The following is a 7,239-nucleotide window of genomic DNA, read 5'->3' on the forward strand; positions in this document are numbered from 1 at the left end:
GAAGTTCAGATAAATAGAACTTGAAATTATGTTTTCTTCTTTTTATATGCCTTCTGACATTACAGATTTTTAAAGATTAAAATTTGTTGCATTTTAGGTATACAATATAATGAAATTGTTATTAGAAATCTGTACCTTTATGTAATGTAAGTTGATTTTGTTTTTTCCCCATTCACTTGCCCTCCCTTCAACCTGACCACTCCTCCTTATTTACAAAGACTTTGTTTTAATTTTTCATATTCTCAGATTAATTCCATTCCCTTCTTTCCTTTCCCCAATCCTTCAACTCCCCTTTCCCTTTGGACCTTTTCTTCTTATTTCACCATATCTATTATGCCTTTGTATCCTTAATAAACTTTGTTTCTCACATCAGAGAAAGTATTTGGTACCATGTGTATCCTATTTATTTTACTTAAGAGTATCACTTCAATGTGCATCCATTTAGCTATGAATGTCTCTAATTTCTCATTCTTTCTGGCTGAGTAGTACTCCATTTAATAACAAAGCCACATTTTCTTTATCCAGTCTCCAGTTAATGGGCAATTGGTCTGTTTCCAAATTTTAGCTATTACAAATGGTGCCACTAAGAGCATAGGTACCCATATATTACTGTGGTATGATTCTTTTAATTCTTTGGGGAAAATACCCAGTAAGAGAATAGCTGGGTCTAATGGGACTTCTAATCCTAGTTGTTTAAGGTACCTCCAGATTGATTCCCACAGTGGTTGCAAGGGTTGGCATTCCCACCTACAGTGGAACAGGGCTTCTTTTTCTTCCACAACCCTGCCAACAATTGTTATTGGTTGATTTCTTGATAGCAGCCATTCTTTCTGGGGTGAGGTAGAATCTCAGTGTTGTTTTCATTTGCATCTCTGGAATGACCAGTCATGTCGAACATTTTTTCATATGTTTATTTGCTGCTTTCACTTGTTTGTCTGAGAAAAGTCTATTCATTTCAGATGCCCATTTTTTTTTTATTGAGTTTATTGGTACATTTAGGGATACAGTACAGTTACATTCATTGTGGGGATCATGTACCTTTACATGGCAAGTCTTGATTCTCATTTTTTTCCCCTTCAGATGCCCATTTTTGAATCGGGTCTTGGTATTTGGGGGTCTGATTTTTTTGAGTTCTTTATATATTCTAGATAGTAGGCCTTTGTCTGAAGAGTAGCTGGTAAATTTTTTTTCCCATATTGTAGACATCTCTTAGCTCTGTTGGTGATTTCTCTTGCACTGCAAAATCTTTTTAATACAATGAGATCCCAGTTGCTGATTCTTTATGCAAATTTTTGTGCTGCTGAGGATTTGTTCATCAAGTCTTCTCCTATGCTAATGTCTTCAAGAGTTCTACCTAATTTACTTCACAGTAAGTTTAGTGTTACTATTTTGATATTTAAATCTTTAATCCACTTGGATTTTAGTTTAGTGCACCATGAAGGTTAGGTATATAATTTTAATCTTTGGCAGTTGAAAGACAGGTTTTCCTTATTGAAGAGGTTATCTTTCTTCTAGTGAGGATGGTTGGCTCCTTTGTCAAGGATGAGGTAGCTGAGTATGCCTGGTGTTGTTTGTGCATCTTCTAATCTATTCAGCCTCAAGTCTGTTTCTTTGCCAGTACCATGCTGTTTTTATCACAGTGGCTTTGTAGTATAGTTTCAAATTGGGAATTGTTATACCCACTGCCATGTCTCTGTTGACTGGGATAGCTTTTGCTATTGTAGATCTCTTCTGTTTCCAAATGAATTTTTGGATTATTTTCTCAAGTTCTGTGAAATATACTGTTGGGATTTCAATCAGGATTGCCCTGAATCTGTATAAAAGTTTTGGAAGTATGGCCATTTTCACTATGTTGATTCTTCCTACCCAGGAGCAAGGGATGTCTTTCCATCTTATATCCTCTTCAATCTCTTTTTTCAGAGTGCTGTAATGTTCAGTGTAGAGGTCTTTTGTCTCCTTCATTAGGTAGATTCCTAGATATTTCATTTTTTTGGATGCTATTGTGAAAGGAATTGTTTCCCAAATTTCTCTCTCAGTGAGACGATTATTTGCATACAAGAAGGCTATTGATTTTTAAGTGTTGACTTTGCATGCACCTACTCTACTGAATGTGTCAGTTATGCCTAGCAGTCTTTTGGCAGAGTTTTTTGGGTCTTCTACCTAGTGTATCATATCATCAGCAAATAGTAACAGTTTAAATTCTTCCTTTCATTTCTTTATTGCTTTTATTCTTTCTCTTATTTAATTGCTATGGCTAATGTTTCTAGAACTATATTGAATGGGAGTGGTGATAGTGGACATCCTTGTCTTGTTTCTGATTTTTAGAGTGAAGGTTTTCAGTTTTTGACCATTTAGAAACATATTGGCTATTAGTTTTTCATAGATAGCCTTTATCAGGATGAGATAAAGGCCATCTATTCCAATTCTCAATAGGGTTTTTATCATGAATCAGGGTTGAATTTTGTCAAATGCTTTTTCTGAATCTATTGGTATGATCATATGGATTTTGCCCTTGACTCTGTTGATACAGTGTATTACATTTATTGATCTATGTATGTTGAACCATCCTTGCATGCCCAGGATAAATCCAACTTGGTCAGGGTGTTTGATCTTCTTGATGATCTTCAATATTCTGTTTGCCAGTGTTTTATTGAGGATTTTTGTATCTATGTTCATTAGGGAGATTGACTTCTAGTTCTCTTTTTTGGTTGGGTCTTTCCCTGGTTTTGGAATCAAAGTAATACTTGCTTCCAGGAATGGATTTGGAAGTATTGCTTCCTTTTCAATTTCACTGAAGAGTTTCAAGAGTAGTGGTAATAGTTCTTATCTAAATGTCTTGTATAATTCAGCAGCGAAGCCATCAGGACCTGGGCTTTTCTTTGTTGGTAATGTTTTAATTACATTTTCAATTTGAAACTAATGTAATTGGGGTGTTCACACTTTTTATATCTTCTTTGTTCAACTTTGGAAATTCATATGTGTCTAGAAATCTGTCCATTTTTTCTGCATTTTCCATTTTATTAGAGTACATGTTTTCAAAGTAGGTATTGATGATCCTCTGGATTTCTGCTGGATCTGTTCTGCCTTTACCTTTTTCATTCCTAATTTCATGAATTTGAGCCTTTACTTTACTTATTTTGATAAGTTTGGAAAAGGGCTTATCAGTTTTATTCATTACTCTTTGTTTCAATTTTTGTTCATTTCTCTTAGTCTCCATCGCATTAATTTCTGCTGTGATCTTTATAATTTCCTCCCCTGTACGAGCTTTCAATTTGTCTTGCTCTCCTTTTTTCTAGAAGGTTTAGATTAAGAATTGGGTTGTTCGTTTGAGCTCACTCTCTTTTCCTAGTGTGGGCATTTACTACTATGAATTTCCTCATAGAACTGCTTTTATTGTGTCCCATAGATTCCTGTATGTTGTATTGACATTATCATTTAATAGTAGAAACTATCCAATTTCTTCTTTAATTTCCTCTATGATCCAATGGTTGTTCAGCAGGGTGTTATGTAATTTCCATGAGTTTGCGGATTTCTTGTGGTTTCTTAGGCTATTGATTTCCAATTAAATTGCACTATGGTCTGATAATATACAGGGGATAACTTCAATTCCTTTGCATTTACTTAATCATGTTCTATGAGCTAGTATGTGGTGTATTTTGGAGAATTACCTATGTGCAGCTGAAAAGAATGTATATTTTGATTTTTGTGGGGCAGAGCACTCTGTGGATATCTACTAAGCCTATTTGTTTTAAAGTTTGGTTCAATTCTGATATTTCTTTGTTGATTTTTTTTTGTCTCAATGATCTGTCTGTTTGTGTCAGTGGAGTATTGATGTCACCCACTACAATTATATTAGTCTTATTTCATTTTTTGTAATCATTAATATTTGTTTTATATAGTGGGGCACATTAGTATTTGGTATGTGGATATCTACTAAGCCTATTTGTTTTAAAGTTTGGTTCAATTCTGATATTTCTTTGTTGATTTTTTTTTGTCTCAATGATCTGTCTGTTTGTGTCAGTGGAGTATTGATGTCACCCACTACAATTATATTAGTCTTATTTCATTTTTTGTAATCATTAATATTTGTTTTATATAGTGGGGCACATTAGTATTTGGTATATATATGTCTCTCTTACTTAGTTTTGGTTTGAAATTTATTCTGGCTGCAAATAAGATAGCTACTCCCACTTTTTTCAGTGCTCCTGTTGCATGGAAAATTATTTTTCATCCTTCTACTCTCAGTCTATGAATTTCTTTGTGTATTAAGTGGGTTTGTTGTACACAGCATATTGTTGGATTTTGCTTCTTAATCTATTCTGCCTGCATGTTTCTTTTGATTGGTGAATTGAGACCTTTAACATTGGTGGTTATGACTGTTATGTATTGACTCTTCATTGTCATGTTATTTTCCTGTTGTTGGCTCTTTTGTTTTTTATTTTTGCCTCTCTCCCTTTAATTTCTAGCATGGCCTATTATATTTGCTTTTTTGGCCCTTACAGAGTTGTGGTCTTCATTTTCTTTTTCCAGGATATTGTTTAGAAATGTTTGGAGTGCTGATTTGGTGATTGTGAAATTTCTCCAGTGTTCTTTGTGGTGGAAGTATCATATTTCCCTATCAACTTTGAAAGACAGTTTTGCAGTATACATCAGTCTAGGTTGGAGGTTTTTGTTTTTGTTTTTTGGTTTGTTTGTTTGTTTTTGGACTTGAAATACCTCACTCCAGTCTTTCCTTGACTTGAGGGTTTGTGTTGAAATATCTGCTGTGGTTCTGATCAGCTTTTCTTTGCATGTAATTTGTTTCTTTTCTTTAATTGCTTGTAGTATTTTGTTTTTATGTTGGATTTCCAGGATCTTGGTTATTATATATCTAGGTGTAAATATTTTTTTGATCAAGGCTAGTTGGAGTCCAATATGCCTCATTTATCTATATGTCAAATTCTTCCCCTCTGGGAAGCTTTCTGTCATTAATTCTGTGAATAGTTTTTTTGTCACTTGAACTATTTCCTGCTACTTCATGGGTTCTTATCACTATTATATTATTCTTTTTTGTATCATCTAAAAGTCGTTGGATTGATTTCTCATGGTCCCCTACTGTTTTTAAGAGATCTGTCTTTTCTTGGTCACTGACAGAAATCCTTCTATATCTGAAATTCTATTTTCATGTTCCTTTATCATGTTGCAAATGCTTTCTGTAGAGTTTTTAACCTCCTGGATATCTGTTTCATGGATTACATTTCTTTCCTATGTTGGACATTCAAGTTTTCCATTTCTTTCCTATGCTGGGCATTCATGGTTTCCATCATTGTCCTAAGCTCATCTACTTTTTTTTAATCTTTCTGTTCTAGAGTATCTAATCATGTCTTTCATTCTTCTCACCATTGCTGTAGTTATCTGGGAAATTATTTCAGTTTTGAAGTTTTCTAGAGCCTCATTTATCTTTTCTTTTACTTCCTGTACAGGGTGTCCAGATGGTTGTCAGAGTTTTCCACTTCATTTTCCCTAGAGTTTATCTTTAGTGGGGTGGAAGTCTGTGTTTGTGCCTTGTTTAAATGCCTACTCATTTTTATTTTTGTCATTAGTCATGTCCCTTTTTTAATTCCTGGGTTAATACTTTGATCTTCCAGATATACCAGGTCTTTAGGTTTTGAGTCTCTAATGTCTCTGAGTCAATCTCATTTTCATTGTATCAGGGAAGACAACTGATTAGATCAATCACAACATCTTAGCCCAAGTGATATAATCAGCAACACAATAGCATCAAGCACAGCTTAGAAAATGACAGGTGTGGTAGTTATTAATCTATCACCTTTAACTATGTGAATTAAATCAAAATCAAGGACAAGCCCAAAATATGTTTATAGTGAATAAACTCTTCACTATAGGTTGATATCTAGGTATTTCATTATTTTGGAAGATATTATAAAAGGAGTTGTTTCTCCAGTTCCTCTCTCAGTGAGGCTGTTGTTCATAGGAAGGCTATTGATTTTTGTGCGTGACCTTGTATCTAGTTAGTCTATTGAATTTGATTAATATGTCTAGAAGATTTTTGGTGGAGTTCTTGAGGTCTTCTAAGTAGAGCATCATGTCATCTGCAAATAATGACAATTTAAATTCTTTGTTTCCTATCATTATTGCTTTTATTTATTTCTCTTGTCTAATTCTTGTGGCTAATGTTTACAAAACTGTATTGAACAGGAGTGGTGATAGTAAACCTCCTTGTCTTGTTCCTGATTTTTTTTTTTTTTTTTTTTTTGTACCAGGGATTGAACTCCAGTCCTTGCACTTGCGAGGCAGGTGGAATCACCACTGAGCTAAATCCCCAGCCCTTGTTGATGATTTTACTGAGAAGGATTTCAGTTTTTGACCATTTAGTATGATGTTGGCTTTTGGTTTTTTACAGATGACTTTTATCAGGTTTCTGTAGGGTTTATATCATGAATGTATTTTGGATTTTGTCAAATGATTTTTCTGCATGTATTGAGATGATCGTAAGGTTTTTGTCCTTGGCTCTGTTAATATAGCATATTACATTTATTGATTTGCAAATATTCAAACTCCATATCCTTGGGATGAATCTTTGGTGTATGATCTTCCTGATGAACTTCTGCATTCTGTCTGTCAGTATTTTATTGAGAATTTTTGCATATGCATTCATTACTGACATTGGCCTATAGTTCTCTTTTTTGGGTGGGTTTTTCTCTGCTTTTGTGATTAGGGTGATGCTTGCTTCTGGAAATAATTTGGAAGCATTGCTTCCCTTTCATTCATTGAAGAGTTTAAAGAGTAATATCAATAGTTCACTAAATGTCTTGTAGAATTCAGCAGTAAAGCCATCAGGACCTAATTTGGGGGGGGTGGTAAGTTTTTTACTACACTTGATCTTAGCCAAAAGGCCGAGAAGCAATTGGTAAGTTTTTTATTACATTTTCATTGATTGATACTGAGTTGTTAATAATTTTTAGGTCTTCTTCATTTGAGTTTGATAATTCATATGTATCTAGGAATCTGTCCATTTTTCCTGTGTTTTCCATCATATTGGCATATAGGTTCTCAAAGTAGGTATTGATGATCCTCTGGATTTCTGCTTGGTCAGTTGTAATTTCACCCCTTTCAGTCCTAATAGCATAGATTTGGGTCTTTCCTTTTTTCTATAACATTGGCTAAGAGTTTGTCAATTTTGTTTATTCTTTCAACAAACCAAGTCTTTGCTTCATTTATTTTTTGTATTGTTCTGTC

General features: G+C 34.1%; 1 non-coding gene across 1 annotated transcript; it reads right to left on the reverse strand.

Annotated features, from left to right (window-relative positions):
• Positions 1 to 6,717: 6,717 nt before the first annotated feature.
• On the reverse strand, positions 6,718 to 6,908 carry LOC117284081. The gene has a single exon (XR_004515159.1). It is a non-coding gene; the product is annotated as a U2 spliceosomal RNA (small nuclear RNA).
• Positions 6,909 to 7,239: the final 331 nt, after the last annotated feature.

Source organism: Fukomys damarensis, unplaced genomic scaffold, assembly GCF_012274545.1.
Source record: "Fukomys damarensis isolate Sample0158 unplaced genomic scaffold, DMR_v1.0_HiC HiC_scaffold_33, whole genome shotgun sequence".
Taxonomy (NCBI): domain Eukaryota; kingdom Metazoa; phylum Chordata; class Mammalia; order Rodentia; family Bathyergidae; genus Fukomys; species Fukomys damarensis.